Raw genomic sequence first — 22,969 nt, forward strand, 5'->3', positions numbered from 1 at the left:
TTGGTGTGCAACCTGCTCTGCTCAAGACCGCAGGAGATTGCAGAAACTTGTGGACAGATCTCTGTCGATCGGGAACACCAGCCCCTCCTCAATGGATACTATCGACACTTCCTGCTGCCTCCGTAGACCAGCCAGTATTATCAAATTCCCCGACCCCCCGGGCTTTCTCTCCTCTCCCCGTCACGTTGCACTAAACACGAACAACTAGGTCCAGTGACACTTTTGCCCCCATCTTATACCTTCAAGGTGAACTCCTGTCCTCGGTACCTGCTTCGTCATGGCCTTTACACGTTATTGTTCACCCTCACTGTAACTGTCGCAGTCACACTAGATCTTGCGTTCTCTTTTTGTTTTCCCTTGCTACCTCAGAGTACTTCTCTTTTAGAATGACCGATACGGATGGCTTGCAACTCTGACTGTGTAATTGTATCTCGTAACATCTGACCACGTACACCAATACCAAAATAGCAATGATGCGCGTGTGGGCGAAATTAATAGAATGCAACCTCAGGAAATGTGTTAATGTTCATTCCCGGGCAGCTGGATCCACCGGACTCGACTATATTCTTCTGCTACTGACGGCCCAAGAAATTACGTTTCGGACCAGTTCTCTTACTCTCCATAGATACTGGCTGATCCACCGACTACCTGCCGTGGAGTCTATTTTCACTTGCGCCTTGCTCGCACACAGATGGCCGTCTCCGTTTAATTCTCCACAGTACGGAGACAGGGAAAACGAGTGAACTGTGGCGAGAGTGGCAGCCTATACTATACATACAGACTATATAAGGATGAGTCGATACCGTCTATTTTATTGTATCTCGTCTTTACAGTCTGAATCTGAAGCCTTTCCCTCGAAGAAGCGAAATTAATACAAGTGAACTATCATTGCAGCTGCTGGTCGGCGTGAGGGTTCCGTGGCTTAACTGGTCAAAGCGCCTGTCTAGTAAACAGGAGATTCTGGGTTCAAATCCCAGCGGAGCCTTTGAGGTAAGGGGTGAACTTCAACGTGATGATGGCGGGTTTCAGCAAACACCGTCAAATACGCTGCAAATTACAAACTGTGCTTCAGAAAACGCGATGCTGCACAAAGGAGCGGAACAATAATGCAGTGTAAACGAAAGGCTGGTGGTGTCTGCGGTTCAAGTAGACAAGCTTGTTTACCTTTTATAGCTTTTTATTACGGTGTAGGGCTATTTTATGGTGACAATTGTTTGCAGCGTTCTGCTTTATGAACTTGCCCTGTTCTTGCCGAGAAACGATTTCACACTGTGTTTCAAAGATCTTTCCAATCGAACTCCGACTAGTTGGCTGCATATTTCATGAAACCGGAGAGACTGCGTTCCAGAAATGAGTTAGAATACATACCGATGTTACACACAGAAAATGCTGGAGGAACTCTGCAGGCCTGCCAGTATCTATGGAAAAGAGCACAGTGGACGTTTCTGGCCGGGACCCTTCATCAGGATTGGAGAAAAAACGAGATGAGGAGTCAGAGCTAGACGGCGGGGGAGGGGAGGAAGAATCACAAGGTGATGGGTGAAACCGAGAGGGGAGGGATGAAGTAAAGAGCTGAAAAGTTGATTGGTGAAAGAGATACAGGGCTGGAGATGGAAGCATCTGATAGGAGAGGACAGAAGACCATGGAAGAAAGAGAAAGGGGAGGAGCACCAGAGGGAGGTGAAGGGCAGGTAAGGAGATAAGGTGAGAGAGGGTAAAGGGAATGGGGAATGTTGAAGGGGGAGGCATTACCGGAAGTTCAATAAATCGATCTTCATGTTATCAGGTTGAAGGCTACCCAGATGGAATACAAGGTGTTGCTCCTCCAACTTGCCAGTCGCCTCATCGAGACTGACATATCGGAATGGGAATGGGAAGTGGAATCAAAATGGACGGCCACTGGGCGATCTCACTTCTCCCGGCGGACGGAGCGCCGGTGCTCGGTGAAACGGTCTCCCAAGCTACATCGGGTCTCACCGATATGCAGGAGTCCACACCGGGAGCACCGAACACAGTAAATGACCCCAACAGACCCACAAGTGAAGTATCGACTCACCTGGAAGGACTGTTTAGGGCGCTGAATGATTGTAAGGGAGGAGATGTGGGGGGGGGGGGGGGTGCAGGTGTAGCACTTATTCCGCTTACAAGGATAAGTGCCAGGAGGGAGATCAGGGGGAAGGGACGAATGGACAAGGCAGTCACCCATCAACTTCCCTGCTCTTTACTTTATCCCTCCCCCCTCTTGGTTTCACCCATCACCTTGTGTTTCTTCCTCCCCTCCCCCACCTTCTAGCTCTGACTCCTCATCTTGATTTTTCTTCAGTCGTGATGAAGGATCTCTGCCCGGAACGTCGACTATACTCTTTTCCGTAGATGCTGCCTGGCCTGCTATGTTCGTCCAGCATTTTGTGTCCGTTGTTTGGAATTCCAACACGTGCAGATTCTCTCTTACATATAGATGTTAAATACTTTGACACCCTCTGCGTTCGATAAGTGGAGGCCACGAACCCCGCGCCTCCACTGCATCCCCCGCCCAGTCTGGAGTGTTCTGCAGTAATAGACGTGACCCTGACACCGATTCTGGATCGTGTCCAAAACATTTCGAAATTCACTTTAATAGTGCAATCAGAATCCTCGTGGAAAAAAATAAGAATACGTTTACAGACGACGGCGGTGATGGGATTCACTGCCGCGTCTTTTATCAATTAGACAATGACTTGAATTAGTTGACCACGTTAATGTTGAGAGTGTTATATCATTGGCGCATGCTTTGAAATATTCTCCCACATCCTGTGCTTGAGGCTCGATGCATCTTCCGTTTTCCAAACCATCCAATATTTCTGCAACTCAGACCCGAGGGAACAGGGTTGCCGCTTCAGACTGCTGGGTGGGTGACGGACAATGGTTTCTCAGATATCAATGCAAGGACGCAAGTTTTCACCAGTTTTCTCAGCACACACCTGGGACATTAATGTTCACATTTACTGCGGATGCAAGGGGTTAAATCACCTTCCATCTACCTATGTTGTCACTTTGAGCGACCTGTGCGCGATGTACAAGGTTTCCATTCCGTCGCCTAACATTGCAAATTACAACAGTCACATTGAGCCGGTTCTCGAATATCTATACTCAGCCCTTCCTGAGATTCTGAATATAGTTTAATACGTGGCCAGGGAGATGCTGCCAGAGGGAGGGGTTCGCCACCATCCTGGCTAATGTACTATCTCCGGAAAGTAACACTGAAGACCTTGGTGCGAGGTTGCAGAACCAGGAGGACACCGTGGATGTTGCGTGCTCTGCTTCACAGCAACATGGCTCACTCCAGCATTCCAGACACCGCGCTCCAGCCCGGGGCCACGGCCTCCGCGGCAGAGACAGGGAGGCAGCGTCAGATAACGGCGTTTAATTCCTTTCGACATAACAGCTCTTTTTCAGACCCGGAACACCGGTGATCAAGTGTCATCCATTGTACCTGCCGAGGGAGTTCTGTGCCATCGTCCTGATAGTGGTGTACATTTCAGCCCTGGCAAACGTCGGGAAGGCACCGGAGTTGCTGAGCCACGTGATCAGCAGTCACAAGACAGCTCGCCCTCGTAGCTCCTTGATCACCTCGAGGGTCTACAAACAGGCCCCTTGACTCTGACCAACTAAAGTCACGGTAGCTACATTATCACAGTGTCTATACAGTATCCAGCCATGTGGTCCGTCCTCCCGCAGGCAGCCAGCAAACACAGAAACAAAATGGAATGCTTTCAAAGACCACATCAAAAACCCACTGCGGGGAAAAGGAACAAATGGCACAAAGCGAGTGGACAACACATAGAGGGTCAGCATCAAACCAGGAATCCGAGAGTTTAGTTCAATTTAGTTTAATTTATAATTTAGTTCAGCACTGCGCCGCGATCTGACCGCAGGCCGCCGCGGCGCCATTTCTCGCCGAAGCGCACCAGTCTGCACCGATCACCCTGTTCAAACTGCTCAGAAACGGCAAAAACGAGCAACCGGGACCCTGAAACACAAACAACATGAACCTCAAAGCGCCCCCGCCCCGAGTGAGTCCACAGACACGAGCCTCGCTGATCAATGCTTCCAACGTGGCACCAAAGGCTCCTGCAGAGGAAAGGAAGGGTGGTGAAACGCAGGCAGACGGCGCTGAACACCCAGCCACTCTCTGCTCTCATCCCTATCGACTTCAACCTTGCTCGACACGACGGTCTGATGTAGGCAATATGGAGACGAGAAACGAGCACGGTTCTCTTGGGTGTGGGCGTGACCCAAGATTACGAAGATGGGAACTGTGCACGGAGCTCCCGACGAATGTGTGGCCCAGGACACACGAAGGCGGGAACCATGCATCGTGACCCGGTAACGTTCCGACCCAGGGGATATGGAGACAGGATCTTTGCACAGTGCAGTAGGTGTGGGCCTGACCCAGCGGATACAGAGACGGGGATTTTACATGGTGATCCCAGTGTGCGAATGACACAGAGTCACTGAGACACTGTACTCCCAGGAACGGGCGAGGACGGGTTGGGGGTGGGAGGGATGAACATCGTCCTCGCGGTCTTAGTTCCCACGGGTTATAGACTTGGTGGGGAACTCACCGACAAATAGTTGTTGCAATGACTCAGTATTCGTGTCATTTCACTGAAAAACGAAGACTGCAGGAAGGACCCGTTTTCTTCGTTAATGTTTTGTGGATAGTGGACCCACATTTTCTCCAGTGGGACAAAAACAGAGGGAACTTCGCTGAGTGCTTGGCGCCAGGAACGTGTGATGGGACGGTGTGGAGCGAAATTAACTTGTGTCTGACCTTGAGGACATACGTGACTATTCGATCAGATATATCCTCATTCTAAAAAATTACTGCCCGACTGTACAAGATCGGGGTCCTGGCGCCCGGTCCGAACGGAGAGAGATGGTGCGCTGAGAACTCGGTGCCAGAGGATACAGAGGCGGGGAGGCTGCCGGCAACACGCTACCCGCCGGGTGCATAGAATAAACACGGACATTGCCATTGTCCCCTGTCCATTCGTCTCTCCCAGCACGTATCCCAGTTTGCGGTCTAAGCGCTACACCTGCCCGTTCATCTCGACCCTCACCTGAATTCGGGCCACCAACCCGTCCTTTCAGGCGAGCCAACAGTTCACCTGCGAATTACTCGGGTTTCTCTGTTGAGTCTGGTGCTGCTGCTGACGCCTTCTCTACAATTGCGATACCCGTCGTAAATTGAGGTCACTCTTCATTGAGTACCTCTGATCTTTCTGCCGGAAGCGGGAATTCCCGGGGGTCAAACATTTTAATTCCAATTCCCTTTCCTGTTCAGACATGTCGGTCCTCTTGTACCACGATGGGGCCACCCCTCAGGGTGGGGGAGCATTACCTGATATCCCATAAGATGTCTCATCTTGGCTGATCCATTTTTCTTTTCGGACCCAATCTCCTGAATTCTCCCCGTCTCCCTTCACGCCCTGACCAATCAAGAATCTAACAGCCACTGCCTTAAATATTCGCAAAAACGGCCTTCACGGCTGCCTGTGGCAAACAATTCCACAGATTCACTACTCTGGCTAATGGAATTCCTCTCACCTCCGTTCCAAAAGGGCTGGTATTGCCCTCCGTACCATTTGTTTAATTGGAGGATTCTGACTCTGCACCTGACAGAGAACGTTGGTGTAGGTGGTATGATAAGCACATGTACAAGGTGAATGGCAAGTGTGAGAAGGGACAGTACCCTGGGATGGCTGTGTCTATGCCAAATGGCATTGGAAAGGTCAGCACTTGCTGAACACTGAATGGCACTTACTGGCCTTTCCTGGCCGTACCCGTGGTACCCCACAGGGTGGCGTAGTTGATCATTTGTACCGTACCCCTGTGCCTTGAATGAACACCTTGCCCATGCTGGTTGGCATAGTAACAGCGCTATTACAGAGGAAGGACGGTTTTCAGTGATAGCTTTTCCCAGCATGATACGGCCAGACTGTCCCCAGAACTGATATCGATGACTTGGATGACCTGCTCACAAGACAGGTGGCGCTTGTACTGCTATTGGTCAAAAAAGCCACGTTCCTGACGGGTCGGGAACACTACCCACCTGGCTGATCACATCTGAAAGCCGGTGTTTACGATTAAGTGGGGGATCCGGCTATTACACGCTGGGAGAACGCTGGTGGCCTTTTGGGGTGCGGGTGGGCTGGGGGACCACACTTGGGTTTGCAATATTGGGTATTGTACTCTATTTTATATGTATCTTACTTGGGAGCTCGCGGGGGTCATATTAGCCTGAGGATTGGATTGTCACGGTATCACGGCTTTCAAGGGGCAGGTTATTAGCTTATTTGGCCGGTCAAAAGACGCTTCCGTCGTTAGTCAGGTTAAAAACTTCAGCCCCTCTTCCTACCGGTTAGTTGAAGTGCCACAGCATCTAATGTCCAGTTTCAAGCACCTCGGTGGCGTAAAGAGTAATATGTATGAATGCTTCGCTCTCTCTTCCCCTTTGTCCCCGGAACCGTCGGGAAGCAATGTGCCGTGCATTTTGAATATTTAGTTTTGTAGTTTGTGTAACTTGGAGGATCTTAAATACTGATCGAATTTTTTTACTGCTTGTAAATAAATGATTACTATACTTATTCACAGTCAGTATGTTCGTCTCTCTCGCCAGGCCCGTTAACCTACCTCAATGCTATAGATGGGTACGAGATTGTGGGCCGAAAGGCTTGTAATGAACTGTAGATTTCTAAACAAAAAGATGGCATATGAATAGCACCACACACTCCAGACTTCAGTTTACTTGAGTATGTGTGTTAGCGTGGGTTTCCCCTCACATGGCTGTGTGAATGTGCTAATGTGCCGAGCCCCGCCCAGTCGTTTTTCCTTTCCCTTTGTTCTTTAGAAGATGTGTTATTTGTTCCTCTCTGGGGATTAACTGTTCTAAATTTAACAGTTGCTTGCCACGGTTCTGATGGAAGAGAAGTACTGTACATGCCTGGATTTGTGTTTGTCCTGTCTTGTAAAAACACAATTTGCTCCCCATACTATTGGGTTCAGGGTGAAATCTGTTCCCACACTGGCTGTGTGGAATCTAGGTTAAGGTGAGAGTGAGATTTGTGTCTCCCTACATTACAGAATGACAAAGTGGGGGATGCTGATCTGTGGGGGGAGATCCTATAATCCATTCCTTTTGAACTTGCACACCAGAAAAAATGTGTCATGTTTCTGGATCTGTTTAGGTATTCCTAACTACACCACGGAAAGGATGTCACTAATATCGATCCCTTTCGATGACAAGGAAAAAGTGTTGCAAGGCCGAGGCTGAGGACGAAGCCAAGTGCAGGACTCAGGCGCGGAGGCAGAGTCGTGAGGCGTTAGCACCGTCGCGAACGGGGAGCCGGTATCCAGGAGAGTCTTCACACGGAGACAAGGAGAGTATCCAGGAAATGATGCGGAGCTTAGAAGTGACTGTTCTGAGGAATCAGGAAACGAGGTTTACTCACACTCGAGACGACCGACAAGCTGGCAAAGCTGGGCTGTGCCGCCTGAGTTTTATCCCATGCTCGCTCGCTAACGGGAATCAGCTGTGCTCTAATGGAACTGGGAATGATTGGAAATCAGACGAGGGGATTAAGGCCCAATTAACAGCGATATGGGGAATTGCCAGATGGGCCAAGACAAAAGGACTGTTGAGGAAAATTGTTCAGCTTCTTAGTTCTTGGCGTTCTGTTTTGGAGGAAACCGGGAGAGAATAGCCTATTCGTGCCGATGTCGACCCATTGTATAGTAGCAGCCTCAAGGAACCTGAGAGTATTCCACAGATTCACCACCATCTGGCTAAAGAAAGTCCTCCTTAAAGTCCTCTGTTCTATAAGGATGCCCCGCTATTCTAAGGCAGTGCCCTCTGGTCTTAGACTCTCCCACCACAGTAAACATCCTCTCCGCATCCACTCAATCAAAGCCTTTCACAATTCGATAGGTTTCGATGACGTCTTTTCATTCTTTTGAATTCCAGTGAATGCAGCTCCAAAGCCATCAGACTGTCCTCATATGCCAAGCTATGCAATCTTGGAATCATTTTCGTGAACCTCCTTTGAGCCCTCTCCAGTTTCAGCACATCCTTTCTAAGATAAGGGGCCCAAAGCTGTTCACAGTACTCCAAATGAGGCCTCACCAGTGTTTTATAACGTCTCAGCATCACATCCTTGCTAAGATCTTGAATTTTGTTTCGTGGAATACAAACAGTTTAAACTATCCGATTAGACAGAAAAAAAATTCAAGGTATTCCACAGAATGAATGCCCATATTATCTTTGCGCAAGATGTGCGAAAAGAGGATAATCAGCGTTTTTTCAGGTTTTGAAAAGTACAATGCCATTCGAATTCCCAGGCTAAAGTGAAGGAGTTTCTATTTTTATAGATTCTTCAATTTCATTTGTTCACTACGAAACAATTTTGGATCCGAATGGTAGATTTTTGTTAATCACTGGATTACTCTGTACTAAAAAAGTGGTTATGGTTAATGTTTATGCTCTGAATGTTGACTATCCTGAATTTTTAAACACGTATTTACACCCCTTCCCAATTTAAATGGCTATATGTTGATAATGGGAGGAGATTCTATTTGTTGTTTAAATCCTTCAATGGATAGATCAGGCACTAATCAAGTCTAATCAGGCACTTCCGAATAAATTGGCTACCTTTATTAATTCCTTCATGCTTGATTTTGGAATTTCAGAAATTTGGAGGTTTTAACATCCAAAGGATAAAGAGTCTTCATTCTTTTCCCATGTTTATCACAGTTATTCTAGAATTTACTACTTTTTTATTGACTCTCGTTTAATTCCCTCTGTTATTGACTGCAATTATGATTGCATTACCATCTCTGATCATGCGCCCCTGAAACTCGCTATTAAATTAATGGATACAACTTCTACTTTTGGACAAAGCTGATTCAATTCTGTATTACTACAAGACTCAGACTTTGTGAATTTCATTAAGGAACAGATTGATTTCTTCTTTTCAACAAACTGTACAGAAGAAATTTCCAGCGGGGTTTATGGGATACTTTTAAAGCATACATCCGTGGACAGATTATCTCATATTCTGCTGGACTGAGAAAACAAATTAATAAAGAGATTTGTATGTTGGTTGATAAGATTAAAGCAATTGATAAGATATACTCTATTGCTCCTAGTCAGGAACTTTATCAAAAAAAAGGGACGAACTTCAAATGGAGCATAGTTTACTTTTAACATCCTCGATTGAAAGTCAATTAATTAAGTCTAGGAGTCTCTTTTATATACATGGTGTTAAATCTGGTAAACTATTGGCTAGTTAATTGAAATCTGCTTCGGTTAAACGTCAGATTATTAAAATTCGTAAACGAGATGGAACTATGACGGTTGATCATGATAAGATAAACAGATCTTTTCAAGAATTTTACACCTCCTTATATCAATCAGCATCTCCTGATGACACCACTATAATGCACGAATTCTTAAGAAAATTTAATGTTCCGAAATGATCACCTAATGAACGTTTAGTAATAGATGCTCCTATTATGGAACAAGAAATAAAAGATGCTATTTCTTCGATGAATTCAGGTAAAGTACCTGGCCCAGATGGTTATACAGTAGAATTTTTAAAATCCTTCTCTACTGTACTTCCTGTTTATGTAGAATCTTTAAGGATGCATTATTTATAGCTAAATTACCATGATCTTTTTATGACGAACAAAAAAGATGGATGAACTCAGCAGGTCGGGCAGCATCCGTTGAAAGAAGCAGTCAACGTTTCGGGCCGAAACCCTTCGTCAGGACTAAAGAAGGAGGGGGCAGGGGCCCTATAAAGAAGATGGGGGAGGGTGGAAAACAGAGTTTTCTTTATAGGGCCCCTGCCCCCTCCTTCTTATTGTCCTGACGAAGGGTTTCGACCCGAAACGTTGACTGCTTCTTTCAACGGATGCTGCCCGACCTGCTGAGTTCATCCAGCTTTTTTGTACGTCTTGATTTGACCACAGCATCTGCGGTGCACTTTGGGTTCACAATCTTTTTATGGTGCCTCTATTTCCTTAATTCTTAAAAAAAAAGATAAAGATCCCACTGAATGCACATCATATAGGCCTATATCCTTATTGAACGTAGATTCTATCTAAGATCTTTTCAAAAATAGTGGTAACTAGAATGGAGAATGTATTGCCTCAAATTATTTCAATTGATCAGACCGGATTCATTAAAAACCACTATTCGTCCTTTAATATTAGGAGATTTATGAATATTACTTATTCTCCCTCATCGAGAATTCCAGAATGTGTTGTTACGAAGGATGAACAATTCTGACGGGCAGAAGGGCGCAGAGTCGCCCCCCCCCCCCTTTTGGAGAATCGCAAATCGTTACTGGTTCGATGCTGCTACCAAGGAAGTAAGAGAGACAAAGAAAAGCTGCCAGGGCAGTTGTTATTGATAACAGCTCATGAAAGTTAATGAGAGAGAGACAGCTCAGAGATACACAAAGTGGAATGTCTCCTACTGACAAAAACCATTGATTTACTGCTATTGTCTTTTGGAGAAGGATTGTTTACTTGGTACTGTTCTATTCATTGAAACCCCTCGGGGGTAACCAGAGTGGGCTGGTTTGATGGGTTACGTCATCCCAACCTGATTGACACCTGAGACCCCGTGAGTGGGGATAAAAGTGAGGTCTGGGGTAACAGCCCTCAGACGCACCAGGAGAGACGCTAGTGGGCATCAGAACCCCCACGAGACAGGGTGGGAGATCAGAGTCCGAACGAAGGGTCGGTAAATTTTAACTCACAGTGTTTTGTAGCGAGACCGGTGGGGGCTTGTGTGTGTGTCCACCCTTGCCTGGGTGACGAGTCCACCACGGAAGAACGGTCTAGCCAAAGGACGGAGGGGTCATACGTCAATGGCCACAACAACAACGCATCGACGGATCAAAATCGTAAAGGAAGGTGTGCAAGATAATAGCTGTTACTGTTCACACGTTTTCTCTCTCTCTCTGTCTCTCCAACAATCGAAACACAGCGACCAACAACTACCACGGCCTGCATGAACTGAACTTTATATTTCCATCTGAGAATTCATTATCCCCTAGACAACGTTAGAGCTTGTTTCATTAGTGATTATTATTATACCCGCACTTTTAGGTTTAGTATTGATGATGTATATCATCTGTATATTTGCATTTATATTATTTTTGTGTATTTTTACTAATAAATACTGTTGAAAATAGTATCATCAGACTCCAACGGACACTTCTATCTTTGCTGGTAAGACACTCAGTTATGGGGTACGTAAAAAAATTGGGGCCTCATCTCAAGATTTGATACCAAATTGGAAAGCCAGTGAATCGGGCTATAAGTCCAGACTTTGATCTGGTTGCGTGGGTAACCAGACGGGAAACCAGCAAAGATGGACGTAAACGAATTTACACAAAACCCGACTTTGAAGGCGCTAGAGGATGCCAAAAAGACGGACTTGGTTAATATTGCGAAAGGATTAAATCTCACAGAGGTGAAGTCGTCAATGAAAAAGTGGGAGATGCAGAGGGTCATAACTCAGTATTATATTGAGGAGGATGTGTTTTCGGCTGAGGTATTGGAACATATCCCTGAAAAGGTACCAGCTAGTGGGGCGGTTCCGTTAGAGTTGGAATAATTGAAGCTGGACACGGAACAGAAGAAGAGGGAGCATGGACGTAGGTTATAACAGCTGGAAGCAGAGGAAGGGGAGAACGAAAGAGCTGAAAAGGAGAAGGAGAAACAGAGGCAGCATGAGCTGGAAATGGAGAAGTTAAAGCAAGAGAGAAGAGGCCCAGGGGCAGACCGAGAGGAGAGGCTTAATGTTAGTAGGGAGTTCAGGTTAGTACCTCCGTTCGAGGAGACAGATGTTGATAGTTATTTCTTGTATTTTGAAAAGGTGGCAGTGAATCAGAAGTGGCCCAGAGATCAGTGGGTGGCGTTGTTACAAAGTGTGTTAAAAGGGAAGGCATAACGGGCATAATCGGCGTTGTCTGTGGAGAAGTCTGAGGATTATGAGGAGATAAAACAGGCCATCCTTCGGACCTATGAGTTAATCCCTGAAGCATATAGACAAAAGTTCAGAGATTTAAAGAAAGTGTGGAATCAGACATATGCAGAATTTGCCTATGAGAAGGATGTGCTCTTGGATCGTTGGTGTGCAGCAGAAAGGGTGGAGGAGGATTTCCATCGTTTCGGAGAGTTAATTCTGATTGAGGAATTTAAAGGTTGTGTTCCGGATGATATCCGGACGTATTTGAACGAAAAGCCGAATAAGTCGCTATCAGAATTTGCCAGGTTCACAGATGAATATGCCCTAACCCACAAGACAAAGTTTTCCTCGAATAAGAGTTACCAGAAAGACGGTAGGAACAGTAGAGAAAGCCCGCCGGCTGAGGTAGAAATTAAGCCGGGAGCTAGTAGTAAAAGTAAGGAGGAAGAAAGGCAGGCTGGCAGGAGGGTTCCTGGCTTGACCTGTTTTAATTGTGGAAAGGTTGGTCATATTGCATCTAAGTGCTTTGCTCCGAGGAAGGAGACAGGAAAAGGGAACGCAGCAGTCCCTACAGGGTGTATTGTGTCGATCGGCAAATCGATGAGAAAGCCCCAGGTAGATAGAATATGAGAGGGACGTGAGAAATTTATTTCAAAAGGGAGAAACCCCAGTTCCAGTGAGAATCTGGAGAGATACTGGAGCTGAGCAGTCATTGATTCTCAGTAAGGTACTAGATTTTGGTCCTGAGACTGGAGAGGTAGTTTTGAGAGGCATAGGAAAAGGGACAGAAGCTGTACCTTTGCACGGGATCATTATAAATTGTGATCTGGTATCTGGACCAGTTGAAATAGGGGTATGGTCAGAATTACCGAGAGACGGCGTGGACGTCCTTCTAGGTAATGATTTAGCAGGGGGTGAGGTGTGTTCAGCCGTGAAGCTGACGAGCAAGCCTGTGAGTGCTGAGGACCCGCCCCTAGGTTCCAAGATCTATCCCGCATGCGTGATCACTCGCAGCATGTTGAGAAAGGCAGCTGAGAAAGAGACCAGTTTAAATCAGTCCAGTGTCGATTTGACTGAGACGTTTTTACCGACCCTGTACCAAGAGGGGTTAGGGGATGGTAAAACGGAGAACAGGGAGGTGAAAGAGAGTAAAGGAGTGGAGGTAGACCTACCCTTAGCCAAGAGGGAATTTATAGAGGCACGGAGTGAAGATGAGAAACAGATGAGGCAGTTAGAAGGTCCAGGGCTGGATATGGATGATCTGTCTGGCTTGACGGAACTGTTTGAAGAAGTTAAAAAATTGAAATGTGTTCCCGATAATGATATACGGGCAGTCCTAGATGAAAAGGATGACGTTACCTTGAAGGAGTCTTCTGGGTTAGCAGATGAAGTTGTTTTAACCCGTAGGGTTGCGTTTACTCCGGATGGGACTTGCCCAGAGAGTAGCTGGGAGAACCAGGGGAACCTAGAATTTGAAAAAGGGACGGGTATTGAAAGCCTGGAAGAGGCAGATGTCCCGTTTGAGTGTGTTCAAGATGTGGATACACAGGGTACTGAACCTAGTAATGAAACTCAGGAAAAGTCTGAGGTATCTGATTTAGTTGAAAAGGAATGCAGTCCTTCTGGGTCAGATGGACTTGGTTCAGTGAAGAAAGGGTTAACCTTGGTACCAGTGGGAAGTGAGACTTCTCAGTTGTTTGTGTTAGAAGGTCTGTTAAAAGTTAGTGAGGAGATGGGAGCTGGCGATGCGAATATTATTATTGAAGGAGAAGGGAGAAGTGTAGTTCCTAAATTGAATAAAGAAAATTTAAAGCCTGGATTGGTTTCAGAAGCAGTAACCAGGCTGAAGGAACAATGGCTTGTTAACAAGGTGCCTGTGAATCAATTACAGTTTGTTTTGGAATTTAAATGTAAACAACTTGCAGATATTAAACTGAAAACTAATAGAATGGAGGGTCCTGAAGATAAAACTAATGACTTGCTTAAAAATAAAGAATTGTGTGGAAGTTCAGAAAATGGGCAAAGTTTGGAAAACATTGTTGATAAGATAACTCCTATGAAAGGAGTATGCAAAGGCCTATTCCACAGTGGTGAGCAAGCTTACCACGTGAGAGCTAAATGGAAAAGAGGCAAAGGTACTCGCTGACTGCTTATCTAGATGCTAAGTTGAATGTATATCTGTATTACTCTGTAGTTAAAAACTCTTTTGTATTGTGTTAAATTCTGTAATTCTGTAAGCCTCTGTATTAGTTAATTTTCCCCTTTGGTGAAAATTCTTAGAAGGATGGGGGTGTTACGAAGGATGAACAACTCTGACGGGCAGAAGGGTGCAGAGTCACCCCCCCCCCCTTTGGAGAATCGCAAATCGTTACTGGTTCGATGCTGCTGCCAAGGAAGTAAGAGAGACAAAGAAAAGCTGCCAGGGCAGTTGTTATTGATAACAGCTCATGAAAGTTAATGAGAGAGAGGCACAGCTTATGTGGAATGTCTTCTCCTAACAAAAAAGGGAACGGAACCATTGATTACTGCTATTGTCTTTTGGAGAAGGATTGTTTACTTGGTACTGTTCTATTCTTTGAAACCCCTCGGGGGTAACCAGAGTGGGCTGGTTTGATGGGTTACATCATCCCAACCTGATTGACACCTGAGACCCCGTGAGTGGGGATAAAAGTGAAGTCTGGGGTAACAGCCCTCAGAGGCACCAGGAGAGACGCTAGTGGGCATCAGAACCCCCACGAGACAGGGTGGGAGATCGGAGACTGAACGAAGGGTCGGTAAATTTTAACTCACAGTGTTTTGTAGCGAGACCGGTGGGGGCTTGTGTGTGTGTCCCACCCTTGTCTGGGTGACGAGTCCACCACGGAAGAACGGTCTAGCTAAAGGACGGAGGGGTCATACGTGAATGGCCGCATCAGCAACGCATCGACAGATCAAAATCGTAAAGGAAGGTTGGCAAGATAATAGCTATTACTGTTCGCATGTTCTCTCTCTCTCTCTCTCTCTCTCTCTCTCTCTCTCTCTCTCTCTCTCTCTCTCTCTCTCTCTCTCTCTCTCTCTCTCTCTCTCTCTCTCTCTCTCTCTCTTTCTCTCCAACAATTGAAACACCGCGACCAATGTGGGACTTTATCAAAGGCTTTCTGGAAGTCCAGGTACACTGCATTCACTGGCTCTCCCTTGTCCATTTTCATAGTTACATCCCCAAAAAATTCCAGAAGATTAGTCAAGCATGATTTCCCCTTCATGAATCCATGCTGACTCAGACTGATCCTGTTAGTGCTATCCAAATACGCTGCTATTTCATCTTTTATAATTGACTCCAGCATCTTGCCCACCACTGATGTCAGGCTAACCTGTTTTCTCTCTCCCTCCTTTCTTAAAAAGTGAGATAACATTAACAATAATATAAGATCTCCTTTTTTTAGTTGTTTCGTGGCATTAGGCAGGGTTATCCTCTTAGCGCATTGTTATTTGATATTCTCCTGGAACCTTCAGTTATTGCTATTCGTGACTCACCTTCTATATTTGGCATTTCCCGCGGGAATGTGATACATAAGTTATCATTATATGCAGATGATTTGTTACTATATATTTTGAATCCTGACAAATCCATTCCTGCTGTTATATCTTTGCTCACTCAGTTTAGTAACTTTTCTGGTTACAAACTGAATTTTAATAAGAGTGAACTTTTCCCTTTAAATATGCAAGTTCCAGTTTATAGACATTTACCATTTAGATTGGTTATGGATTATTTTATGTATCTAGGTGTTAGATTACTAAAAAACAGAAGGACTTATTTAACATCAATTTTTTTACCTTTAATAGACCAGGTCAAACAATCGCTTACTAAATGGTCCTCACTCTCTATATCACTGATTGGTCAAATTAATGCTACTAGGATGATTATTTTACCGAATTTTTAAATATCTTTTCCAAGCAGTAACAATTTTTATCCCTAAATCCTTTTTTGATACTATTGACTCTAAAATTTCGTCTTATATATGGCAGAATAAAAATCCGAGGTTAAGTAAAAAATACTTGCAGAAATCCGAAAAGAATGATGGCCTGGCACTGCTGAAATTAAGATTTTATTATTCGGCAATTAATATCCAATATTTAATATTTTAACACAAGATGTGGATATTAATGTCAGCCCACAAAGGGTCAACCTTGAATGTAATTCAAGGATTTTCATTGGTTTCCATCTTAGGGACTTTGCTTCCCTTGGCTCTTTCTAAATTGAATAAACAAATGGTTAATCCAATAATTAAATATACATGATGAATATGGTTTCAGTTTCGTAAATTTTTTGGCTTGAATAAGTTTATTCTATTAAGCCCTATTATATCTAATTTTTTCTTTCAACCCTTGGTCATGGATCAAGCCTTTTTGGTATGGAAAATGAAGGGTATAATATGTTTTCATGATTTATTTTTGGATAACTGTTTCATGTCTTTTGAACAGTTGTCTAATAAATATAATTTGCCCAGATCCCATTTTTTTTTAGATATTTACAGATCAGAGATATTTTGAATATGATGTTACCTACTTTTCCGATTTCATATCCAACCGATATCATGAAAAAAATTTAGGCTTAAACCTTCATCAAAAGGGTTTAATAGCAATCATTTATGATATGATTATGAAAATACAGTCAGATATATCCGATAAAATTAAAAATGAATAGGAGAACTTCAACTTTCCTTACCTATAGTGAAATGGGAGAAAGTTTTTCAATTAGTTAACTTTTCTTCCATTTGTGCTAAATGTACGTTGATTCAATTTAAAGTGGTGCATAGGGCTCATATGTCTAAAGATAAATTAGCTCGTTTTTACTCTCATATAAATCCAATCTGTGATGGATGTCATTCTGAGGTAGCCTCTCTGACTCATATGTTTTGGTCTTGCCCTCTTTTGGAAAAATATTGGAAAGATATTTTTGATACATTCTCTACAGTTTTGCCTATTGATTTACAACCTCACCCTATCACTGCAATTTTTGGCTGACCAATGATTGATCTGCCCTCTGCAGCTCGGCAGATGATTGCATTTGCTACTTTAATGGCTGGAAGATCTATTTTATTGAATTGGAAAGAGATGAATTCTCTAACTACATCTGAATGGTTTTCCCAAACCATATCCTGTATAAACTTAGAAAAAATTAGAAGTGGTACCTTTGATCCCTCAGTTAAATTTGAAGAAACTTGAAGGCCTTTCATTCAATACTTTCATTGAATGTAATTTGACCTTTTCTGATTCCTTTATATTATTCATTAATTTGAGTAGAGGAGCGGAGTTGATGACACTAATGATTTTATTTGATATAATAGAATAGCCCAACTTTGTTCAGTTTAGTTTTAGTTTAGGTTAGTTTAGTTTACTTTGTTCTTGATTTTTCAGTTTCAGGTTTTTCCATCTTTTCATTTCCTTGTATCTTGTTTATATTAAGGGTTTGGGAGGTCAATTATATTGGTGTTACCTATAGTTTTTTCTCACGTGTTAATTGCCAACAATATAATCCCACTCCCTTTGTACTATTATGACTGTTTTGTATTTGTCTTTGAAAAATTCAATAAAAGGATTGCAAAAGAAAGCATCACATCCTTGCTTTTATACTCTAGACCTCTCAAAATGAATGCTAGCATTACATTTGCCTTCCCCACCACAGACTCAATCTGCACATTAACCTTTAGGGGATCCTACACAAGGACTCCCAAGTCCCTTTCCATCTCAGCTTTTTGTATTTTCTCTCTACTTAGAAAATAATCAACTCTTTCATTTATTCTACCAAAGTGCATAACCATACATTTCCCAATACTGTATTCCATCTGCCATTTCTATGCCCATTCTCCTAATCTACCTAGGTTTTTCAGCAGACTCTCTACTTCCTCAAAGCTACCTGTCCTTCAGCCATCTTCATGTCATCTGCAAACTTTGCAACGAAGCCACCAATTCTATCATCAAAATCATTGACATATAACGTAAAAAGAATCGGTCCCAACACTGACCCCTGTGGAAAACCACTATTCACCAGCAGCCAATCATAAAAGGCTCCCATTATGCCCATTCTTTGCCTCTTGCCAATCAGCAACTGCTTCATCCATGCTAGAATTTTTCCTGTAGTACCATGGGGTCATAGCTTGTTAAGCAGCCACATGTGTGGCATCTTACCAAAGGCCTTCTGAAATCCATGTACACCGCATCAATAGATTCTCCTTTGTCTATCCTGCTTATTACTTCTTCAAAGAATTCCAACAGATTTGTCAGGTAAGATCTTCCCTTGAGAAAACCCTGCTGACTATGGTCTATGCTGTAATGTGCCTCCAAGTACCCTGAGACTTCATCCGTAATAATCGACTCTGGCATCTTCTCAGCCTCTCAGTGCAGACTAATTGACCTATAATATTCTTTCTTCTGCCTCCTTCCCTTCTTTAAGAGTGGAGTGGCATTTGCAATTATTCCATCTGCCGGAACCATTCCAGAATCTAGTGATTCTTGAAAGGTCATTACTAATGGTGCCAGGATCTCTTCAGCCACCTCTTTTAGAACTCTGGTCTGTACACCATCTGTTCCAGGTGACTTACCTACCTTCAGACTTCTCAGTTTCCCAAGAACCTTCTACTAATTATGGTAAGTTCACACATGTCATGGCCTCTGACAGCTGGAACTTCCACCAAACTTCTAGTGTCTTCCATAGCGAAGACTGATGCAAAATACTTATTCAGTTTCAATGCTATTTTGTTGACCCCCAGTACTACCTCTTCCAGCATCGTTTTCCAGCAGTCCAATATCGACTCTCGCCTCTCTTTCGCACTTTATGTATTTGAGGAAACTTTTGGTATCCTCTTTAATATTGACTAGCTTACTTTTGTATTGCATCTATAACTTCTTAATGACTTTTGGACTTCTCTTGGTTTTTAAAAGCTTCCCAATCCTCTAACTTCCCATTAATCTTTGCTCTATTATACATCTTCGCTTTAGCTTTTACGTTGGCTTTGACTTCTCTTGTTTACCATAGTCATGTCATCTTTCCTTTAGAATACTTCTTTGTGCTATATATATTGCACCTTCTAAATTGCTTCCAGAAATTCCAGCCATTGCTGCTATGCTATCATCCTTGCCAGTGTGTTCTTTTCCAGTCAATTTTGGTCAACTCCTTTCTCATGCCTCTGTAATTCCCTTTATTCCACTAAAATACCGATGCATCTAATGGTGGAATGGAAGTTGTCTTTGAGTACGGTGAAATGTCCTCTTAAGCTTTTATAACTTTCTACCTGAGGGGAGATAGAGAAGAGAGAATAATTGAGGTGGGAGGGTTTGTTGATTATGTTGGCTACTGGCCTGAAGCAGCAGACAGTGTAGACTAAGACGGTTAAAGGGAGGCCGGGTTGTGCAAAGGACTGAGCTGCATCTGGTACTCACAGCAGCATCTTGCAGTCTGGCACAGAATACTTGCAATACTCAGCTGTGATTCACCCTGAAAAGAAATTTCGCATGGTGCGTTTGTAAAAACCGAAGGGTCATTGGGGACACTTCACATGCCCTTAGCCTTTTGAGAATGTAGAGACACTAGTGAACTTTCTTGGCTGCAGCTTCAATGTGACTGTCAGTACCTCCAGTTGAACATTGTCTTTTTGTGTGTTTCCCTCCTAGCCGTCAGTCTGTGGCTTTGTATTGCCATGTGCTCTTATTTCATGCTCCTGCTTTACTCCGGCCCTTGCATTACTGAGTACTCCGCCTCTTATCTGGTTCTCATTATTACCTGTAGTGCTGCCACTTCTGTCTCATTGTGCTCCACCTATCATCTGCCTCTCTGTTTATTGCTCAGTGTATTTTAGTTGTGTGTTTTCACCTGTTTGTTGCCAGATTGTGCCAGTGAATTTTCCTGGGCATTTCCAGCATTCATATCTGTACTCTGTCCGTCTGAATAATGATTCTGCGTGTTTCCCAATTCTGGTTCTTGGATTTCTCTGGATGTTTTGATCTCTGCCTAAACTTTGACGCCGACTTTGTTTGCACCTGGGGATTTGTTACTCAATTAATATCACTGTGTGCACAGTACTGGGTCTGTGATTGGATCCCTGCTCCAGTGCTCTGACAGTAACTGGGACCAGAACAAATTGTTGGTGATCATTACAGCTCAGAAGGTGAACCTTCCAAATAATTTTACCCTTTTACAAAATTGTGTGGGGCACATACAAGAATGGATAATGCAAAACCTTCCCCTCTGAGATGGAACATCTGAAAGCAGTGGGCGGGGGATTAAGGTGAAGAGTCAGGGGAAAATCTGAGGAAAATATTTTTCACATCGAGGATGGTGCAGCTTGGAAATTGTTGCCTGGGCAGGTGGTGAGAATAAATACTGCCATGCTTAACAAGTATCTAGAGGAGGCCTTGAATGGCCATGGCACAGAGGCTACAGATTGAGTGCTGGCAAATTGAATTAGTGTCATTGGGTACTCAACATGGGCATGGTAGGCAAAATGTCTGTTACTGTGCTGTTTGACTTTGTGAGGTGGGGGACGCAATTTCCTCTAGAAGGAAGTTTATCATTCTTCCCATGTAGGAGTATAAAATGCGCTCTGATCTTTAAAACAGCAAATGGTTCAAAGTTTCAAAGGCCCTATTTAATGCCAGAGAAATCTTTACAATATACATCCTGACATATTATTTCTTTGCAAAACAGAGGAGTGCCCCAAAGAATGAATGACAGCTAAAACATTAGAACCCCAAAACGCCTCCAGCTCCCCCCTCCCACACACAAATAGCAGCAAGGCAAAGGTGCCCCCACCCTTATCAGCAACAAAGCATCAGCACTCTTCACCAAGCACTCAAGCGTACGGCAAAGTATCAATAAAGACAGCCTTGCAATACCCCCGAAACTAGTCGTTCACCAGTAATTCGACATACCCCTCTCCCTCTCCCTCTTCTCTCCTCCCCTCCCTCCCGTCCTTAAAGAGCACGACCGGTGTATGGTACTGGTTCTTCTTAAACTGGTGGTGTGGAACCTAAGGCTCCTTCTTTCCCGACGGCAGCAGTGAGAAGTGAACGTGGCATGGATGATGAATGTCCTTGAATATCAAAGCTGCTTTCTCGTGAAAGTGCTCCTGGTAAATGATGGGGAGAACCTTGCCTGTGATGAACTGGGCTGTAAGAAAACACTTTGTGTTGATTTCCTCTGTTCCTGGGCATTGGTGTTACCGCAGTAGGCCATCATGCAGACATTCAGGATACTCTCCACTGTGCATCTATATAAGATTTAGATGACGTAACAATTATTGTAATTATTGAAAACAGAATAGTATTTTTACAAGAGATGGGGTGGGAAGAGGTGTAGTGAAGATAACCGCAGGTATCAGAAGGTTTATAAAAGATGAAGGATGATAGTTTGTCTCCAGAGATAGAGACAGCGAGATCGAGAAAGGAGTGGGAAGTGTCAGAAAATAAAAACAAAGACTTAGCTTGTCCATGTTGGCCAAAGTCCATTTTCTCAATTCCTTTGCCTCAGCCTCATCTGTTCGGTTTTCTTTCCCAGACATCAGAGAGGTCCTCTTCTTCAATAGCAGGGTTTCCGTTCTTGCACTATTGACGCTGTCCTCACCCGCATCTCCTCCATTTCCCGAACATCCTCGCTCACCCCATCTTCCCATCACATTAACAGTGATAGAATCGGATCCTATTTGCCTGCACTTAGCCCATCAGTCTAAACCTTCACTATCCACATACCTGCCCATTGTTATTGTACAAGCCTCACCAGATTTTGCGGTATGCTTGTTTCATATCCCCACCACCTTTTGGGTGAAGAAGTTTATCCCTGAAATTGTTTTAAATTTTCCCCTCTCACCTTAAATATACGCCCTCTGGATTTGATTCCCCTTTGCCAAAAATGAAAAGGTTGCACTCCCCTTTCTATATAGTCATAAATTTATGAACATCAATTTTGAAAACCAACAGAAGGTTTCATAAGATATTGCAGCATTGTAAACAATTCTGGGCCCCTTATCTCAGAAAGGATAGAAACATAGAAAACCTACAGCACGATACAGGCCCTTCGGCCCACAATGCTGTGCCAAACATGTCCTTACCTTAGAAATTACCTAGGGTTACTCATAGCCCTCTATTTTTCTGAGCTCCATGTACTTGTCCAGGAGTCTCTTGAAAGACCCTATCGTATCCACCTCCACCACCATCACCGGCAGCCCATTCCACGCACACACCACTCTGCATAAAAAACTTACCCCTGACATCTCCTCTGTACCTACTTCCAAACACCCTAAAACTGTGCCCTCTCATGCTAGCCATTTCAGCCCTGGGAAAAAGCCTCTGACTATCCCCACAATCAAAGCCTCTCATATTCTTATACACCTCTATCAGGTCACCTCTCATCCTCCGTTGTTCCAAGGAAAAGAGGTTGAGTTCACTCAAACTATTCTCATAAGGCATGCTCCCCAATCCAGGCAACATCCTTGTAAATTTCCTCTGCACCCTTTCTATGGTTTCCACATCCTTCCTTCCAAGGCTTTCATCCTTCTGAGGCGACCACAGTACTCAAGTGGGGTCTGACCAGGGTCCTATATAGCTGCAACATCACCTCTCGGCTCCTAAACTCAATCCCACGGTTGATGAAGGCCAATGTACCTTATGCTTTCTTAACCACAGAGTCAACCTGTGCAGCAGCTTTGAGTGTCCTATGGACTCGGACCCCAAGATCCCTCCGATCCTCTACACTGCCAAGAGTCATACCATTAATACTATATTCTGTCATTATATTTGACCTAACAGAATGAACCCACATTTCTCTGGGCTGAAGTCCATCTGCCACTTCTTAGCATAGTTTTGCATCCTATCAACATCCTGCTGTAACCTCTGACAGCCCTCCACACTATCCACAACATACATGCTGTGCTGCCATTAGAGAGGGACCAGATAAGGTTCACGAGAATGACCTTG

The 22,969-nt window shown here is 44.1% G+C and overlaps 1 non-coding gene across 1 annotated transcript; it reads left to right on the forward strand.

Moving 5' to 3' along the window:
- Window positions 1-911: 911 nt before the first annotated feature.
- On the forward strand, window positions 912-985 carry trnat-agu (transfer RNA threonine (anticodon AGU)). The gene has a single exon. It is a non-coding gene; the product is annotated as a tRNA-Thr (tRNA).
- Window positions 986-22,969: the final 21,984 nt, after the last annotated feature.

This window comes from Hypanus sabinus, chromosome 12 (assembly GCF_030144855.1).
Source record: "Hypanus sabinus isolate sHypSab1 chromosome 12, sHypSab1.hap1, whole genome shotgun sequence".
Classification (NCBI taxonomy): Eukaryota; Metazoa; Chordata; class Chondrichthyes; order Myliobatiformes; family Dasyatidae; genus Hypanus; species Hypanus sabinus.